Source organism: Gekko japonicus, unplaced genomic scaffold (assembly GCF_001447785.1).
Source record: "Gekko japonicus isolate JY-2015 unplaced genomic scaffold, Gekko_japonicus_V1.1 scaffold86, whole genome shotgun sequence".
In the NCBI taxonomy this organism is placed as follows: domain Eukaryota; kingdom Metazoa; phylum Chordata; class Lepidosauria; order Squamata; family Gekkonidae; genus Gekko; species Gekko japonicus.
Window position 1 is genome coordinate 80,727 of NW_015172005.1, and position 20,478 is coordinate 101,204.

Genomic DNA, 20,478 nt, shown 5'->3' on the forward strand with positions numbered 1-20,478 from the left:
GGAGTATCATGTCGATTACCTTCTTTCCGCCCCTTCGCACCCCCCCCCTACCCTTTCTCAGTCTCTGCAAGTGACCTGGGGTGGGGAGGTGAGCGGGAAGAAATAAAGTCCCCCTTGGGAGAGGGATAGAAGTTGTTTCTTGCGGAGTTTTGGTTGCTTTGGGGGATTTAGCCAGAGCTGCAACAGGCGGCCGTTCCTCTCCCTCTCTGCTCCTTATTGCTGTTGCTGCTTTCATTTAGTTGCCTGAGTCACTCCTTTGTAGCCTGGCGCGCGCGCGCGCGCGCACACACACACACAGTGGCGCGCGCGCACACACATACACACGCACTCTCTCGCACACAAATCTTTGGCATTTTTCACATTTTTCGCCAAGAAGGAATAAGTTGGGAGCAGATCAGGCCTTGCGAAGTAAAATGATCCTATCCCTGAAGTTTCTCTTCCTAGTGGTGTGCTTCGGGAAGTGGTTGGATCTGAGATTTGGCTAGTCTAATAGTTCTGTTTCGCTGTTCTGATTGCCTTCCACCCCCCCCACCCCCCAAAAAAATATTTTCCCCCACTTAAAGATGAAAGAAGGAATGTTCTCTTTTGCAGCTTCTTTGCTTTCTCCAGAGCTGCTGCTGCTGCTGGTACTGCTGGTTAATTGTACATTCAAGTGGAAAATTTTCCGGAGTCAGCAGAAACATTGTATCCAAAAAAGACAAAGTCGCAGTTCCAACAAAACGAGGAGATTGTCCCTGGAAAACTTCCTTTCGGTAGGAATCCTAGGATTATTTATTTCCCTTTAACCTTTCAGAAGGGAACTATGTACCCCTCCCTACCGTTTAATGGTGCTTTGCCCAAAGAGGAGTAGTAGTCTTTGTTCACAGAATCCACACTTTCAAAGAAAGGAAGTTCACTTACATGGTAGTGTTGGAGGGAGAATACTTTAGCAAAATCCAGGACAAAGCAGGAGGAGGAAGGAAGGTCTACCATCCAAGTTGAGTTTCTAGTCTTTGAGGGGGAAACACACACGCACAATCCTGGACTTGATTTAATAGATTTATTTCATGTTGACTGGTGCCACTGTATAAAAAATATTTATGAAACAATGAAATACCAGCCACCTGTGTTTCTCAGGAAAGTTGTTAAGCAATTAGAAACAAGTATCTGCTTTTGATTTGGAGAAATGAAAAGCAACTTCCAACAAATGTCTCAAAAGTTAGTGAGCAGGTATATATTCCCTATTTTCTGATTGTACATGGCTACTATTGTACATAATGCATGTGAAAGGATGGAAACCTGTTTCTAGAAAAAACGCTTTGTAAGTTTTAAAAAAGAGTAGTATATCAGATTACATTGGCAGATTACATACTGTGACTTAAAATTTTAAATATGTATGTAGATTCTGATTTAAGGTGGCTAATAGAAGAAAGTGGACAACTAAAACTCTTCTCAGAAGCACCTATCTTTCTATTCCCTTTGCTGATAAAGTTGAAGAAAGATAACGTTACAAGGGTTTTCAAGATATTTGATATTAAGTATGAGGATTGATGGCAGGTTTTTTTTATTACCATCAGATTTTGCTGAATGTTCATGTTCTTTTAGTTCATGTTTTATCTTCATGTGTAAATCCTATGGCAGTTTGAGTTTGGCTCAAGGGAAAGAAAGAATTATGCACAATGCAATACGGACATAAATAGTAACTGGAGACACACTCTTAATCATACAAGTTTTTTTTTTTTTTAAAAAATGTATTCCTAAATTTGGAATGCCTGCCCTTGGGTACATAGTGTATTACCATCTCTATAAATAGTTGGGGAATACCACTGCAAGGACATTAGACTGTATTGATGGAGCATGCTAAAATGATTTCAAATAATTCAGAGGGCAATGTTACACTGCCTTAGCTCTTGAGGCTGTCTCTGTATGCACAGCACATACCTGTTTTTTCAAATGGAATGTTAAGAATTCGCAACCTGCTAAAAATGCAAAGAGGAAGGTCTTCAGGCCTGCCTGGATTTTGTAACTGATTTGATTATGTTACCTTTTCTCAGGGAATAGTGTTGGCCTCTACGCAACCTTTCCCAATTTTTAAATAGATTATTTCTCAATAAATACATGGCTTTACTGTGGTACTTTGTCAATAATGTGTGTTATAACGTGAGGAGTAGTTATGCTGAGTGTTTCGTTGGATACTGATTTATACCATTATGTACTGCAGTGATCAGAGCATATTTCCTAACTAAAGTGATGCTTTTCATATTTTTCTTTTGTGGAATATGGTAGAAATAATAATGGGACAGTGATGTCTCATCATTAGGCATGCATAGTGATAAGTGACTTTGGAATCTAGGCACTTTCACATTCTATGTTCGATATATGTGGTACTGAAATTTGGAATGCATCCACAAAACGTAGCCCAAGGAGAACTGGAGTGAAATATTGGTTTTAAGTATGCTTTTTAGGGAAAAACAGCGTCTGTTTAAGAAGTGTAGTAAACAGTGGAAAAGAACAGTCCTACCACAACTGAGAACAGTCTTTAGTGAATTTCAGTTGGAAGCTTGTTGATGTTTAAAGAGTTTGTATTTTGTATTCTCTCTGTGTGTGTCTGCATTTATGTGACTGTGGAATAACTTTAATGCATAAAGTCATATTTCTTTTTCTTTTGCCTAGATGTTATTTTATTTATAGGAAGAGATTTAGCATCTTTTAAAATTAACTTTCTTTGTACAAGCAAAAGCACCGCTTAAAAAGTTAAACGTATGAGTGTGTAAAATGCTCTATGTTGTGAAAGATGCTTTTCCACAGATGATAAATTTAAGCAGGTCTACTTTACAGGTTGCTATTTATCTACATAATGCAGAGTAAGAGGGTGCAATATATAACGTCAATTGCACTTCTTGGGAGTAACAAGATTGCATATCAGAGTTGGCATGTAAAAGACATCTTACACGATAAGTAAAAATACCTTTAGATTAGTAGGAAAAATGTACTTGCCAGTCTGCAATCGTGAATACTGAGATGCCTACGAAGACTATCGTTTTTTGTGGAAATGATTAATTTCATTTTTAATTGTTTGAGCTTAATTCCATAATATAGAATTTTGTATACAGTTTGGATTGTCTGTGTCACTGGGGAAAAGATATCTTAAGATCTGTACCTCTTACAAAAATATGGGGACATGTTTTGTGAATTGCTCAAAAACCACTATTTACTCTAGCACGATAACATGTTTCATATTATATTTGAAACAGTAGCATTTGACTTCATGTTTCATAAAGCCATTTTATTAGTCTAAGATTGATTAGTCTAGTTAGATCAGGCCAATGATGTTAAAATGGGAGTGTGTGTTGCGCATGTGATCAAAACTTTACTGATTAGATTAAGATATTTTATGTACATGATTTTACAGTATTGTAACTAATAACAGAGTTAGGATGTAAAAGCCATCATTTTTATCATCATAGCACTCACCAACTCAGACTTTACTGAATGTATATCATGACTCTGTATTGTGAGTAAGGCTGATAATACTATGTGGTTTATGCCAGCTGGAAAAGAAAACTCTGTCCCTTCAACAGTATTCTGTTCAGAAGCACAGGTTTGGTAGATTTCATCACTGTGGACCTCTGAAGGGATTTGCGCTGCTGTAGCTGGGAACAATAAGAATAGGATCTGTCTCTTAGAAGGTCCTATATCTACATAAGTAAATAATAACTTTTCATGATTATTCAGGTATAGCCTTCTGGGATTTAATTGTTGTGTTGTACAGTAAAAATTACAATATTTTGCAAATAAATTATTAGTTCTTGTCTTCTTTCTGAATTTTTTTAGCTCTTAATTACAACCAGTTGCTTTTCCAGAATGGACACTTTCAGCATGAGATACTGAAAAAGTATGGGATGTTGCATTGCTTCTGGTGAAGCTTGATGCAGTGTGATATTTGGGAGTAAATCTAGGGAAAAGTGTTAACAGCAGGTTATAAATTTTGTTTCAGTTCAGACTAATACTTTTTTTGGATGTTTATTTGTATCTGGCCTTTCTTTCATCGTAGAGCTGAAAGCTTTGTACATGGGATCCCTAGGTGGTCCCCCATTCCAATCATGGTCAGATCCAGACCTAGAGAGGTTACCATATTATGTGCTTTTCAACCATTTCTGGAGCCCGTAATACAGTTCTAGGCTGTAGAAATGATAATCTGTGCTATATTTGAAAATGTAAGAATCAAAATACTTCCCATAAGAGCATAATGACTCTGTCCTGACTGAGGTTTGATTTTTCAGTATCAAGTTATTGATCCAGCTCTGTACCCAACAGCTGATGGGTGCAGAGCAATATCTACACAGAAAGTGTAATGTATGGGCTAGAATGTTCGGCTGGAATGTGGGAGACCATGGCCAGTTACCCACTCCCAGTTTAACCAACCTTACAAGGTTGTTTTGAGGATAAAAGGGGAAGGAGAGTGATGTGTTGCAGTCGGATCTTCTTGGAAGTAGGGTGGGATAACAATGTACCATATATCCTATCTGTATCAAAGATCTCATTGCACAATTCAAGACGATTCAGTCTTGTGATGTTGAACTGATGGAACCATAGGTATGCCTCATCTTAACACTAATTTGCTGAATTTAAGACAAACCTACCAAAAAGTCTTCCAACATTGCTTTGTAGAATGGGAAAGTTTAGTGTGAGATTTTTTACCAAAAGGTTGGTCACAAAAATAATCTAGAGTCCAAAACTGACTTCTGTAGTAAATATTTGCATGTCAAGGAAACTAGATAATATTTAAAAAGAAAATCTGTATTTACTTTTTGAATGTGAGTGTATGTGCCTATTTAAAGCTTTAAAAATTGAATGGAAAATTATTATTGTACCTTCATTGTACATAGTTCTGAATTGTGGGACATAAGCAACAAGGCTTTGCTCCAAGGCACTTACAGTCTTTGACAGTGAGAGACAGCAAAAACAGAGAGGCAAGGATAACAAGTGATAACTGTGAGCAAATGCAGTTACATGTGCTAAAAGCTTTGCTTTGGTTGAGAATGAGGGCCATAAGGCTCAGGTGGAATTTGAAAGAAGAAAGCAAAGTAGCTCTCACTTACAAAAAGTTTAAAATCTTCCCTTTATTCTTAAAACATGGCAGATTTGCTTAAGCGATGCTTGCTTTTTTGTATGTGTGTGTGGAGCTGACCAAATAAAGTCTGGATAGCTACTTTTAAAATTCCTTGCCTTTTCCTTCTCTGTTTGCTCTCTGAATGCTGTTTCTGCATCCTGTTTTACAGAACTAAGTGGTTTTACAATTCTAGTTTTTCTTATGTGTTAATTTGATTGGTTCCAGCCATAAGGACAGAACTACCTAATGTCTTTGGAAACCAACACATCACTTGAGATTTCAAATTCTGGTGTCTAGTGCATTTTTTTACGCCAAAAGCCAAGCATTATTATGACAGCAATTAAAATTCTATTGCTTGGAAATCTAAAACATTGATGAATGCTATTGCTTTTATAGGTACATAAACTGAAAACTGCTGTTAATGATGGGAAATGTTAATTATGTGAGAACATACTGAACTTATATTCTCTGCAATGAACTTTTTTTTAAAAAAAGTGCATCAACTGCAGTTCCTTTTGTGCACACAGTTTTCTAATTATCATAATTCAATGCAGCACTGGCTTTTGGAAAATGTTCAAGGCTTAATATCAGTTTAACATGAAAGGAATCTCAAAGGTAACTTAATGTTAATGCATTCAGCTTTATAGAAATTTGAAAATATAAAATGGACGTTTATTGTTATCTTTACCATATAGTGGGTTGCTCTGTGTTTCTCACCTATCTATACCCCCTGCAAACATATTAGATTGACTTCATTTGTTCATCTTTGCTTTCAAAAATAGTTACAATCAAAGCTTACAAAGTAAAATTAATATGTTGATTTTGTCAGAGTTGCTGAGGTGTTGTGTATGTAAAACAAACTGTACTGCCATTAAAAACACTTTCAGGAACAGTAGAGAGGCAACAAAAATAATTACAGCATGAAAAAGATCTTTATGATTTTGCAACGTAAACCAGATGTGTGTGGTGTTATATAAAAGTTAATCATCCTTATCTATCACTATTCACACCTTGCATTTGTGGCATTAGATAGGCTTGTAAATTTCAGTTCAGTTCAACCTTCAAAACATTCTTGCATGAGGATAGTGATTTCCAATTTTGTTTAAACCAAAAAATGATTTGTTCAGAGGATATTTCTATCTTGTACAGAATCAAACCATTAAGTTGGTTTATATATCAAATTTCGTGCTTAAAAATGAAATGGCATTTTAACAGAAATCCATGTGTTTCATTTGTTGCTACAGTACATGCTACATGGCTAAAATGCAAAGAAAAAGCCCAGTGAAACAAAATGACTTCATTTGAGCTGGCACTTAAGAGCAGAATTCACTTCCACAGTGCTGAAATAAAAGAAGCCAAGTGTTTTAAATAGCCACTCCCCTAGGCCAGAGTGTTTTGAGAAAAGCTCATTGTCTAGCTTTGAGCTCTAACAGTGTGTCTGCCTCTGTTAACTCTCCCAACCCAGACAGCTCGATTTCTAAAGTTGACATCTGGTTTACTCTTTGTTCACCTGTTTTTTAAAAAATGCAAATAGACATGCACGCCACTGCCCCAGAGCTCTTGGAAAAAAATGCTGTTGACAGTTTGTCAAATAGTGCTTCCAGTAGAAGTCTGCAGTAGCCTATTGTTATGCTAGCAACAGGCAACAGAAGTTGTGGCACCATATGGCTAGTATATGCTTCAGATAAGCTATCAGTTAATTTAGTTTATCAATAGCATTTTGATATGCTTCATGTTTGAATCACCAGCAGCTACAGGGCTTGACTGTTTCAGGTGTCAAATATTCTTTTAATGTTAACAGGAACCACAGTTAATCTTTCAGTGGAATCTCTTTATTTATTGCATTGATATGTGTGAATAGTGTTGTTGCAGTTATTCTTTTTTTAAGTATTCACAGAGTTGCTGACCACTGTATTTTTTTTATCATGAATCCTTTATGTGATTCTTGGTGGCCTTTTAAAATCTACAGTTGGAGAATACATTCATTAAAAGGAAGGATAGAAACTCCAGATTAGCTGCAATTCTCAAATAACTTTGGGCGCACTCCATCGGTGACGGAACATTCTGGAATTCTTTTGATTCTCGTGGGAGTGTGCAGCTTGGCTCAACCCTTTTGCTGTTATCAACATATATTTTTCTTCAAAGACAGTTCTGGAGTCAGTGATGAAGGCTTTCGGATCATCCACTCTTACAGCAAATTTATATCATAGTAAACATAATAAAATGCAACCTCCCAAATTTAGGAATAAAATTTAAAATCAGTATGTCTTTCATATGACCCGTTTAATAGTTTTTAAATGCTTGATTATGATTTGCACTGACAACTAAAATTTCAGAAAAAAGCTGTAGAAACTATTCTCATCTGAAAATAATAATATGCCTTGTATTCAAACCATTTAAAAATCTTTAGTTAGGCTTCCTACTAGGTGTGTTCTTGGGTGAAACCAACTGGGACTAAATATTTATCAAACCAAAATAGTAAACAAGACTTTAAAGAAATCAGGAAAATCCTCTTAAATATTTTTTTCTTATTTATGTAATCTTATGTACTGATTCATGGGTGAAATGCTATTAAAACCATTAAGTAAAATACAATAAGCAAACTACTACAACCTTGATTTTGTATAATTAATTTCACTTTATTATGACAGTAAATCAAATCTAATTTCTTGTATAATCAGATCTTCTGAAGAATACACTATTTTGTAATAGACACAGAATACACTAGAAGTCCTTCTGTTTCCCATTCTGTAACTTGTAGAAGAAAATATCAGTTATAATAGTCTGTCTGACATTCACTGAATAGCCTTGCAATAGGATCCTTCTATCTTGCACTCTGACCCTGCCAAACATTTAGTGCCTCGGGGTGTCTCTTCTTTGCCCCTTGAGTCCAGCACCATTCTTGTTCATAGTTGTACACTTATATTCTGTAATGTCTTCTAGACTTAGCCTGCCTTATTCCTCATGTGTTTCCTTATTCATTGAGATCTCTCATATTTCTGTGAGCCATTTCAAGACTTTCTTTCCATTCTCTGCACCAATCTCTCTTTTTAACCCACTTTTAAAATCCCGTTTTAAAATCCCATTCCATTTTTCGCGCCTAGCCGTGTGCAGGTCACTTCCTTTCTCTTTATCCCTCTAGCCACTCTTTCTTCTTGAGCCTCACCTGCCACTTCATGTATTTCTTTATTGTAGTGTTGATCTTGGTTTTTCATCACAGCTTCTTATTTCTGAGCCCAAATTATTGTGTTATACTATGCGGTACATGTTTAGAGTACTGCCAAACCATGGTTTGATGAATAAGCCCTATGGCTGAATACTCCTTTCTCCATTTACATGCTGAGTCAATTAATTACTTAGAATATAGCGCTAAACATAATTTGCCTTTGCATTCGGAATGATAAACTATAGATTGTGCCTCCACTCTAGAGAAGTTTACAAGTGACGTTTGCATAAGTAGAAGAAGGAGAATGTGAACACTGAGCCAGTTCATACAGCACCAAAGTACGACCTGGTTCTACTCTGATCTCTTTGTAATGCTGCCGCTAAGTGTAGTCTTTGTAGACTGTCTTTAATAAAAATGGTTGTAAAATAATTTAAATTAGGTGATATGCTAAACAAAATATAGAGCATTATAGAGCATCCTAGATCTGTTGTTTGAGAATGCCTTGCCCACACGTTTTCCCCCATCCTGGAAATAGCTACAAAGATGTTTTTTCTTGTGTTGACATCTTTTGTTTTATTTTTGAGCCAGGTCTAAGCCCACTTTTAAAACATAACATAATTGTCATGATTTATGTACAGTTTCCTTTTGACTGGTTTTGGATTGCTTGAACAAAATTAACCCTGTAATCTCCCCCCCCCCAAAAGTGTCATTTACATTTTTGTAACTAAGGTCTGTTTTCAAAACACAGTGGAACTACATCTGTGTGGCCAAGGGTGCTTCAGATTTAGTTGACTGACTGATTGATTCATAAACAATCCTCCCTTGGATAAATAAATAAATAAATAAATATATGTCAAGCAAGAATTCCTTTCTTTCGCTAACATATACTTTACTTGACTGTGTGGCCAAGGGTGCTTCAGATTTAGTTGACTGACTGATTGATTCATAAACAATCCTCCCTTGGAGGGCTCAGGGCAGTGTACAGCATATAACAACATATCAATAAATAAAACAGTTTAAACAAATTCAATAAAACAATTAAAACCAGGGCTTTTTTTGTAGAAAAAGGCCAGCAGGGACTCATTAGCATAACAGGCCACAACCAACAGCAGGAACTCATTAGCCTATTAGGCCACACCCCTGATAGCACAGCTCATTGGCATATTAGGCCACACCCCCATGTTACCAGAAGTGTGGTCATCCAGCCACACCCACCTCTCCCTTCTTATTCTGTTTACCTTGTTTGTTGTCAAAACCCAGGGCTTTTTTTGTAGCAGGAACTCCTTTGCATGTTAGGCCACACACCCCTAATGTAGCCAATCCTAATGAGTTTCTGCTGTTGGGTGTGGCCTTTTATGCTAATGAGTTCCTGCTGGGCGTGGCCAACTTGGGAACCAGCCGGAACTCCGTTCCTGTGCGTTGCTGCCGAAAAATAGCCCTGATTAAAACAATACAGTGCAACAGTGTGTTTGTCTGAAGGCATCTGGGGGGGTGGTGGAGGACAAGAGATGGAGGCCAGGCTTGATGGTGAACCATTGCTGTCCTCAACTGTAGGCCTGGTGGAACATCTCCATCTTGCAGGGCCTGCGGAACTTGCAGGTTCCACAGGACATGGATGTCACCAGGCAGAGAGTTCCACCAGGCCAGGGCCAGGGCTGAAAAGGCCCTGGTCCTGGCCGAGAACAGCCGGATGTCTTTTGGGCCAAGGATCACTAGGAGATTTTGCTCCCCAGAGTGTAATGCTCTTCAGGGAGTATGTCAGGAAATACGGTCCCAAAAGTACGCTGGCCCCAGGCTGTTCAAGGCCTTTGAAAGTTAAACCAGAACCTGTTTAGCACCCCTTTGTATTAAAACCAGTCTGGTATGGAGAGGACTTTCAAAACAGTAAAATAAGGAGTATGGGTTTTTCCATTCAGTGGCTTCATAGGTAAGGATTTTAAGCCTTGCTTCCATGTGCACTGAATTCTCTGCTGTGGAGGTGGTCCTCAGCAAGATGACTACCAGAAGATTGATAATTTAAATCAGGGGTCATTTCATAGAAAAAGAGCTAGGGGAACTCATTAGCATAACTCATTAGCATATGCCACACCCCCTGACATCAGTGGCCCGGCGGTGGACCTGCAAGGCCGGCGGGAGTGCGAGGAAGCCCCGCCAAGGCCCTCCCTGGCCCCAGGCAGGCAGGGGTGGGGAGAGGCAGGGAGGAAGCAACTTACCCTCCCTCTTCTCCTGCCTCCTCCTGGCTGAATGAGGGCCGGAAGCGGGGCGGCCGGAAGCGAGGGGCGGGGCTTCGTCATGTGCCCCGCCCCCTGCACCTCACCCGGGGGAACTGCGATCCCCCCCGAATCGACCTCTGATTTAGATTAATAAACCAAAAGCCATGTATTGCCAGAGGAAAGGGATGAGCAAAGGAGTACTTGCTTCTGAAACCAACTAAAAAACAGTACAAAAAGGACAAGGTTGCTCTTTGAAGATCAGCCCAAGTGACTGGCAGGTGATGAAGAGTAATGTTATATTTTTTTTGATCCACACTCATGAGGGACAAGGAATTGGACCATTTTACAGCAATTTTCTGCTGATAATATATATATATGAGGTGACCTGTGAGAACATGTAGGGGAGAGGAAATCTCATGTTCCTCCTCTCCTCCTTTCTAACTGCTCCATCTTACCTCCCCTCCCAACTGTCTCTGGTTTACTTCCTCTCTCCTAGTAACTGGTAACTGCCTCCTCGTGGCTGCCACAGTTTCATATGCTGTTTTGGGTTGCTGTGGAAACTCGAAATGCCACTCAGAGATTCCAGCAGGAAAAAAAAATTGGGTGCTATGACAATTAACTTGGGGAGCTACTCCCAGTAACCAAGAGTTTTCTTGAAACTTGGGGGTTCTTCTGGGTTTGCAGAAGCCTAAATAGTAATTGTAGTTGGCACAGTTGTGTCAATTTGTCAGCCCTTAGGTATTAGATATAGTAGTTATTGCATCCTTGCATCCTTGTATGATGTTACTTCAGCTTTCAGCTTGTAAACAATAATGGCTGGGTCCAAAGACTCATGCAGCTGTTTCCTCGTGTTTTCTGTCTTATAGTTACTTTTTACAGCTACATCCTCACAGCATATAGGAAACTGCTTTTGAGACTCAGAGGATTTTGAAAAGAAATTTGAATAATGTCAGGGAAGTCTGCTGTTCAAAGGGGGGGACACCTCATTGTATGTATTCAGGCCTTTGGGCATGTTTAAACTCTAGATTCCAACTCATTAAAATAAAAACACAAAATTTAAGCAGAGGTAGTAATTTGCTCAAGTATGAGTTTTATCTAATTCTTGCTTGGATGTTATTAATATTCTACAGCAAGGATAACAACAGAAGGGAAACCCTTTGTGAAGTTATGGGCTACATTCAGGCATGATGACAAGCTACAATTAAAGACCATTTATAATCCACTTTTCTTGCTGAAGCTCAAGGTGGATTATGCTGAAGTTGAAGGTGGATTATGCTATTTATTTTAATATTTATACTCTGCCTTTCTACATCTTGAGGTTTACAATTTCAAATAAAAATACAAAATACAGTAAAACTCCCACATAACCCTTTTCATAACCCCAATTAAAAATGTAATAAGAACAGTATAATACATAGAACCAACAATGCAATAAAATTGACTTACAAAATTACAGAACACACTAGAATGGTATAAAATACACAGTGGAGAAAGCAATTAAAGTTACTTAAATTTTGCACAATTTACTGCAACCCTGTTTCTTTTATGAAAATGCCCTTCTGGACAATATGGTTTTATGCATTATGTGAGATGCTAGAAGCATAGGAGTTTTTCCAAAAGTGAGAGCTACAACAGAGAATGCTTGGGCACAGGCAACTGTTGATTTTACCTATTTGCAGGGTAGTACATTCAGAAGGGTTCTGTCTGATGAGCAGAGTCTATTTGCAGTTCTACAGTTATGTCTGTCCTAGGCCGTGAAGGGCTTTATAGGTGATAACTAGTGCTTTGAACTGAATATGGAAACTAATCAATAACCAGTGGAGTGTGTGCAGAATAAGTGTGATGTGTGTAGTCTGCCTAGGTCCTGATGGTAATCTGTTAAGTATGACACTTAACTCGGAGGAACAGTTCAACAAGTGATTTCAGCTTTATTTCAGTGAGAACAGCATAAAGGCTTAGTCTTGTAAGGACTAGACCAGCTGGACTATTTCAATAGGCAACACGGCAATTTATATACAATTCTGGCTGAGATAGCCACGCCCACAATACTTACAGTATCTTGTCATCTTATGTTCATTGCAACCAATCATAATCAATACAATAATAATGATGATTATTAAAATTGCTGTAAAGTTCACAAATCACAATGAATAGACAATAATAACTAGTACAGAATTGACACTTGATGATGTTTATAATTTCTATGTTTTCAGAACACAGGACGTCAAATAAGGAAGGTGAGCGATACGAACATCTCGAGTGGTTGTTCGTTTCGAGACAACTCTTTTTCAACCAAATTCAGTTCTCTGGTTGTTTTATTGTGTTTAGCTGTGATATCAATCTTATCCAACATCCGTAAAGCACATAGGCTAACAAGTTTTAACAGCACAAGGGCTAACAAATTCTAAATTCGGACAAGCCCTTGTGCTGTTAAAACTTGTTAGCCTATGTGCTTTACGGATGTTGGATAAGATTGATATCACAGCTAAGACAACCAGAGAACTGAATTTGGTTGAAAAAGAGTTGTCTCGAAACGAACAACCACTCGAGATGTTCATATCGCTCACCTTCCGTATTTGATGTCCTGTGTTCTGAAAACATAGAAATTATAAACATCATCAAGCGTCAATTCTGTACTAGTTATTATTGTCTATTCATTGTGATTTGTGAACTTTACAGCAATTTTTCATCATTATTATTGTACTGCTTTGAATTGCTGGTACCCCTTGTATATATTTGTACCAATCATAATCAATACATAACGTCCAATCAAAACCATTCCCTCCAGAAGGCACACCATTGGTCAGTATTTTCATGTTTTACAATCCGCATAATGAGCGATGCTAGATTATGCTTTTACCATTATGTCTCTCAATACATAACAGTAATCGAACAGTGGCAAATAGTTTGCAATTGTGGGCTTGCACTCCTCTCCCACCTTTCTACTCAGGAGGCACCTTTGGCAACTGGTGCTTGCTCACTCTTCAGCAGTGGTGGTGAGCAAGGGCACTCAGACCTCATGGTGAACTGGGTCTTGATGAAGCCAGGAAGTGCTCAGTCGAACGCTGTGCACTAGAGGAAGTGAGAGGCATATTTGATCCTTAGAATATACCTTGCTGAAATCAGTGATCCTAATGAGTGAGATATTCTGTAGAAATTTGACGTCATTTTGGCTACCGGTCCTTTCCTCACTTTCAAGATCTGAAAGAATCCTGACTGTGTTCTTTGAAGCAAATCTGACAGCTTTCCATGGGGCTTACTTTCTAGTGAATGAACTCTCCAGTTTGCAGTCTAGGCAAGGAGAAGAGGGAAGCTTAACATTACCTGTTTTTTTAAAGGAGTTTATATGTGAACCAAAATAAACAAGTTAATGCAGATTTGCTCTGTCGTGTTGTTTTCTGCTGCAATGTATCTGAGTTTCCCAGCTGAACGTTATGATGACAGGCAGGCAAAGAGGTCATTTGCAATTCTATATGATGTGGTGCAGCTATAACTCTGCTTCCTGCAAGCCAGGCTTGGAATTGGGACACAGCCTTCCCCTCTTCAGTGCAAATGTTCCCGCCCCTTGTCATCCTTAACTATGGCTAGGAGGTGTGCCTGTATCAGTTCTAAACATAATTAACACTAAGGACTTGCAATTCTATTTAGGTTTTATACCAGAGTATGAGGCAGGTCTGAAAGCCTGGTGACGAAGGAACCAGTTATCATTCACCATAGTTCATCCTGATGCAGATACACTGCTAAACTATACTTAAGAAGAACAAAAACCAGAGGGGAGGTAGTTTGTGGCGCAGAGGAAGGAGGGGCTGCTTAAGAAGAACACGAGAGCCCTGCTGGATTAGACCAGTAGTCCGTCTAGGCCAGCATCCTGTCTTACACAGCATCCTGCCTCAAAACGTGGAAGTGCCCATTACTTTACTTCAGTTTGCTTGTTCTCAAGGATGTCTTCCCATTTGCAGACCATCATTTTCAGACTTAACGTCTGTTCTACATTTCTTTATCCTTTGGTTGGCAAATATTAGAAATAGTGACCGTGCAGATCCTTTGCCCAAATGACCTTCCTACTCTTGAAGTGCTGCTGGAGTGAGCTTTGCTGGTTTTTTAATTTTCCAAGACTGCTTGGAGTATATTTTGGCACATTTTTAAAGTTCTACATACACAAACCTTCTAGTAGTTATGAGCATTTCCAAATCTATGTGAGATACTTGCAACCCAGTAAAAACACTCCTTGGAGTTATCGTGAGACACATGATAGGCTTGGAATATTAAGTAATACTCTGGCATGTGAGATTTTTTGGAAGCAATTAGCAAACTTTTTTTTAAAAAAGGGTAGCAGGCTGCTTGTAATGTTTCTTCTGTGCTGAGGAAAGTACAGTATTGCAGGCTATTTATTTCTAGGCATGAAGTGCAGGGTGAAGAGCCTTCAATTCAGCTAGCTAGGCCTGTGTGCCCTGAGGTAAACTCTATTTCACAAAGGGAATTTTGATTATGGTCTGCTGCTCTGTAGCACAGTGGAGGCTTCAAGAGGCAAGTGGTAAATGCTACCAAAGAAAAAGCTGGATTGGAGCCACTGACGTCATCTAAGTAAATATGCTAGAGGACTAAAGCCATAAAATGACTGCCAGCCACAGAGTGCACTTTGGCCTTTTCTTGTCAACTGTTCTACCTTTTTAGAAAAAAAATGCTACGCTTTCTTTTAAAAATGCTAGTAATGTGCATCCTGAAATTAAGAGCTGAAGGAGCCTCCGACAACATTTCCTCTGTCAACCCACCTAGTATCACTGTATGCTGGCATGTGAGTGGCTGCATTTTAGAAACGAAAAATCAAGCCTGTACTTTTCCATGTAGCCGAATTCACTTTTTAATCTCAAACCTCTTCTTAGGTAAGCGCTCTGCAGTTCAGGTTACAATATGTTCATTCTCTACCCTCGCATTCAGACATGCATGGTGCTTGGTGGCTAGTTATGGATTTGTACTTGACTTACCTATCTTTATTGTTTGCCAACTATTTGAGGTGAAATTCTTTCCAGATCTTTTTAGGGGTCAGATTGCATATGGAAGTGACTCTTCAGCCTTTTCTTTTATGACATTGTCACTTGTAAAAAATGTTCCCAAAGAACATCTATTTACTGCTTACTGTCTTCTTTCTGTAAACTAAAAGCATGTGGGATATGAAACGGAAAATCAACTTTTTGTGATGGTGCAGGTTTTTTACCCCGAACCAATCAGGGTGTTTGGGGGTTTGGTTTTTACCAGTGACAAAATAAACATTGGGGTAGAAAAATGTCCCCTATGGTTCCCCCCCCCCCTAAAATATTGTTCCTGGGAACATTGTTAAGTTCTCTGGAGATATTACAGCTCCTTTCTCATCACAGAAAGATTACCTGATTTTTTTTTAACCATAATATTTTATTATGGTTTTTATTGGATTTTATTGGATTTTATTGGATTTTATTGGATTTTATTGGATTTTATTGGATTTTATTGGATTTTATGTTCGGGCTATGCCCCTTGTAAGCCGCCCTAAGCCCGCTTGCGGGGAGGGCGGGGTAAAAATACTTAAATAAATAAATAAATAAATAAATAAATACAGGTTCTCAAGAGTCAATGTAACAAAGGCATCCCGAATAGGTCAAACCTTGTATAAAATTCCAGCATCTCACAAACGTATATTGGTAAAAGCAAGCTAACTTAATAATAACAATGTGTATTTTGCATTACTAATAGCTTCCCAGTCAAAAGATTCAAAGGTTAACTTATCAACGATTGGATACCATTTACCGGTTGGGTTTAACAAAACACAGTCATTTTGATCATTTGTACTAAAAATTGTACCTGATTACCTGATGACATTTAAGAGAACTAGTAAAAGTTATGAAATGTGCAAAGGGGAGGATATAGAGGGGGAAAGTATTTCATGTGAAAGTATGTATCAAGGCTTTGGGTATTTGAAATGGTCTCTGGGGTTTAGGAAATACATTGATAGGCCACCCAAAACAGACTTTTTTTGTGGTACAGCATTTGTTTCTACTTCATGGTATATTGGGTTTTGGCTGAGGAAAGTGAATACATCCCAAACACAATTTGTGTAAAGTTTTCGCATTTCTGTCATTAGCATAAGTTGGAAGCGGAACTTCTTCCCACTGGTTGTTGCCAACTGGTCCTTGATTAGACATAGTTATATAAATCATGTGGTAGTTGCAACCATGTATTTGTTGATTTAAAATATGGATGTGAATATTTTTATTTCTAGGGATAAACATATTAAAATAATTGACGTTCCAACTATCGCCTTTTTGGGGGAAGTTTGAGCACATCAGGCAGGCAACAAAGATAATGTCTGGTTTTGATGGTAATTTCTATTGTCAGGCCTAGCCTAGGAAAAAATAGCATTTTTTCTGTTTAAAATAAGGAGATTATTAGAGTAAAATGGTAACATATGGAAGAAATATATCAAAGAGAAGCTGGGTTTAGAGTGAGTATAATTTGTAATGTTTGGATTTTTTACTTGATCATAGCATCAGTTTGTTTTATCTTTAAATTAGAAATTAAGCATCATCTAGGCTGCTTGTCAAGCTTTTCAGTCTTGTGATTAGGAACATATTAAAACTAGTATCTAATCCATGAATCATTAAATGACTCAGTTCCTGAAACCACTACAAGCCTCACAGTTCTTGGCTACAACCAAAAGCAGGAAATCCAGACTTGAATAACTTCCTTTCTCAGTGCTGGCTATAGCAGTGCTTGTGGTTAGTATATGCTACTTTTGTAAGCAATAGGAAGATGTATGTCTGAGGTACAGAGACATTCAGCTTTGTTTCCTGATGCTGCATATAATCTGTGCTGTTTATAATACTGATTTGAATGTTAGGATAGCCTGGCATTTTCTAGACTCGGAGCTCTTACCTGGATTTTTCAAGAGTAAATGTATGGCAAACACACTCTGAGAACTCCTGGTCTTTCCAAAATCAGGTTTTCCCACTTAAAGCTAAGAGTAGGAGGGGGGGGGGAAACGGAGGACACAGAATGCAAGGATATAGTTCAGAGAGGAAAGAAACCTCAGGAGAAGTAGACAAATACCCCCTTCCTAGTTTGCCTTTTACTTGTGAAGATTGTTTGGCTCTTTATAACCAAGGCCATGTTAACACTGCCAGACACCCCAGTGGAGGCAGATTGTCCTCTCATCTCTTAAGCATCTTTGTCAATGGATCTTAGCTCCTGGCAATGCTGCTGGTCGCTGGGGGCTGCTTTGCCGGCTGGAGGAAGCCGGGCAGCAGCAGAGCCACGACGCCTTGCATCGTGACATGGGCAGGGGGTGGAGCCAGCCTGGGTAAGCCAGTTGCTCCGTGTGCTCACCCACCCTCCCGCCCTGTTCTTAGTGTAGGCTGTTGCTGGTTGCCTATTGGGGCCAGGTAAAAAAATTTCGGTTCTACCCAGTATTGGCTGAATGGGTGGAGGTGTTTTCGCCTACCTTGCACTGAGAGCAGTGGATTGAATAGTTGGTTGGGGTGGTCGACACATAAATAGGTTGGTAACTTGGCAGGTTTGTGTGGGCAAGAAAGCAGAACTGGTGAGCACCTTACGGCATTTTCCCATTAGGGAACAGGGGGTCATCAGGAACTGCCTTTGGATTTTAGGATCCAGGGTGGGGAATGATTGTTACCTCTGGGAACCTCTTAGGGTAAGGCTCCTCTCTGCAAGTTGTAAGGCTTCAGGGGTAGGTGCTCCTAGGTGGCAACCAATTTTGCTGGGCTACCGGTCACGAGCCAGACCAATGGCTCAAGACTGGAGCTGGGTGACTTGCCCGTGAAGAGGGCAAGGAGGCTGGTCAGGGAGTGACGCCTGCCTTGCCCCGTGCTCGCTTAGTTGGCCCCTTGCTGCAATGTTACGTTAAATAGTTAATAAAATGGCCCTTGTTACTTCCAAACTGTTGTTTGTCTTGTTATTCTGGCTGCCCCCCCCCCAAGAGCATCATCTTGAAAATTCTCCCCTTAGGCAGAGGAATTCTGGGTGGGCAGTGGTGGCTGGATCTGGTGACTAGAGTATGGAACTTACCTACTGACAGAGGAGCACTAACTTCTGCTGATAATTTTTAAAATCAGAAATGTTCCTGTTTCGCTAACAAGCTGTTTTGTTAAATGGAAGCAATCGCAAATTTAAAAGGTTGTCTTAAAAAATATTTAAGGTAGTGTGAACCAGTGCTCTAATGGCTCTAAGTGTGGCTTTGGGCCTGTTTCACCCAGTACTGTCTTAATCCAGCGGGCAAAGAGTTTGTAGCCCTGCTTAGATATACCAGGAATTGAACCTCCTTCATGAAAAGAAAAAGAGAGTCCCATTGTAGTATATCAGTAACTTTTACTTCATAGCAGATGGCCAGTAATTTGTAGGCAGTGACAGCCTTGAGTTAAAGTGGGCTGTTCTGAAGTCTAAGGAATACTAACCTTGGATCTGTCTGCATGGGGCTTTTGAACTGAATTGGCAGTAGTTGTTTTAACACAACTTAATTCACCACAAAATGCATGGTGAAAAAATATATAGAACTATGGTTTCAGGCAGTATAAGGGCAATTTTTCTGTGATTACGTTAATAAAAAAACCCTATGTGGTTATAAACGTGAGATTTATGGTTGTCATTCTATCTACAGTGGAGTAGTTCTTTGCTTTTCATAGTTTGAGATTTATAAAATTTGAAAATAAAAAAGAGATGTCAGCTTCCCAGTTGCATTAACAAATCACTTGACTTAAAAACAGACTGGTTGGTCGTCGGCCCAAAGGGCAATTTACCATTACAATTTGAATTTCAGGTGGGAATTAGAAGCCTGGAGCTTCAAGTTGTTCATTGTCTATAAATGCAGCCATCAGTGGCTAGTGTGATTGATTAATTAATTAAAATCAATTTAAATGGATGTGTAAGTGTCCTGTAACAGATTATCTTATTAACCGCATCAAGAAAGGCAGCATGATCTTGGAGGAACATGTTAGACAAAGTGAAACCAAATGGCATCAAATGAATGTCTTTATACTCGTTTTTATACACACACACACACACACACACATATATATACATACACACATTTAAGAACATAACATAAGAAAATAAGAGACGCCAATGTTGGATCAGGCCCATCCAGTCCAACACTCTGTATCACACAGTGGCCAGAAATACCAGGTGCCATCAGGAGGTCCAGCAGTGGGGCCAGGACATTAGAATCCCTCCCACTGTTGACCCCCCCCCCCGTAACATATTGAAGGTACATATTGATAATGTACAACAGCCCAAAGAAAACAAACAAAACTTAACACAACGCTTACTAATACTTTTCCTAACTTCAATCCATTGACCTGAACACTGCCTCCCCACCATGATTACATCCATCCTTTCCCATTTTTCACCCCATGCTTGGCTTCCACTGATGGAACCCAGTGGGTAAGGCAGTGGAGAGTTCAGCTTCCTTGATGTATGTGCACTTCTTATTGTCAAAAAGTGGCACCTATTCACAGCCCCCTTTAGATGCAAACAGGGTAGACATGTGAATAAACCAAGGGGCCTCTGGTACATCTAGTTTGGCCCCATAAATACAATCATAAGGGAGCAGGGGGTACTTCCAGTATGCTGCTTCCAAACCTTGTAGGGTTTTGAAGGTCATAATCAGCACCTTGAATTGTGTCCAGAAACAGATCAGGAGCCAGTGGAGATGGGCCAGGATTGCAGTGATACGGTCCTTACGACCCACTCCACTTGACAACCTGGTTGCAGCACTCTGCACCAACTGAAATTTCTGAACACTTTTCAAGGGTTGCCTCATGTAGCGTGTTTCTTAATCATCTCATATAGGGCCGTTCTAAACCAGATGTTATTAGTTGTTGGCCTGATTTCAGGTAAAGTGATACAGGGAAGGGAGTTTTGTACAGTGGATTTTCTTATCTGAAGCACTATGGTCATTTCAAACAGTGCCACTATTCCCTCTACCACCCTTTTTTGCCACACAATCTTTCTTGGACTTTTTA

The 20,478-nt window shown here is 39.2% G+C and overlaps 1 protein-coding gene across 1 annotated transcript in view; it reads left to right on the forward strand.

Moving 5' to 3' along the window:
* Positions 1–20,478, forward strand: part of LOC107117953 (transcriptional enhancer factor TEF-1) — a 270,762-nt gene that overhangs the window by 284 nt on the left and 250,000 nt on the right. The window contains exon 2 of the mRNA XM_015420152.1: positions 592–752. The gene's annotated coding sequence lies outside the window, so the exon portion shown is untranslated. The remainder of the gene's footprint in view (positions 1–591; positions 753–20,478) is intronic.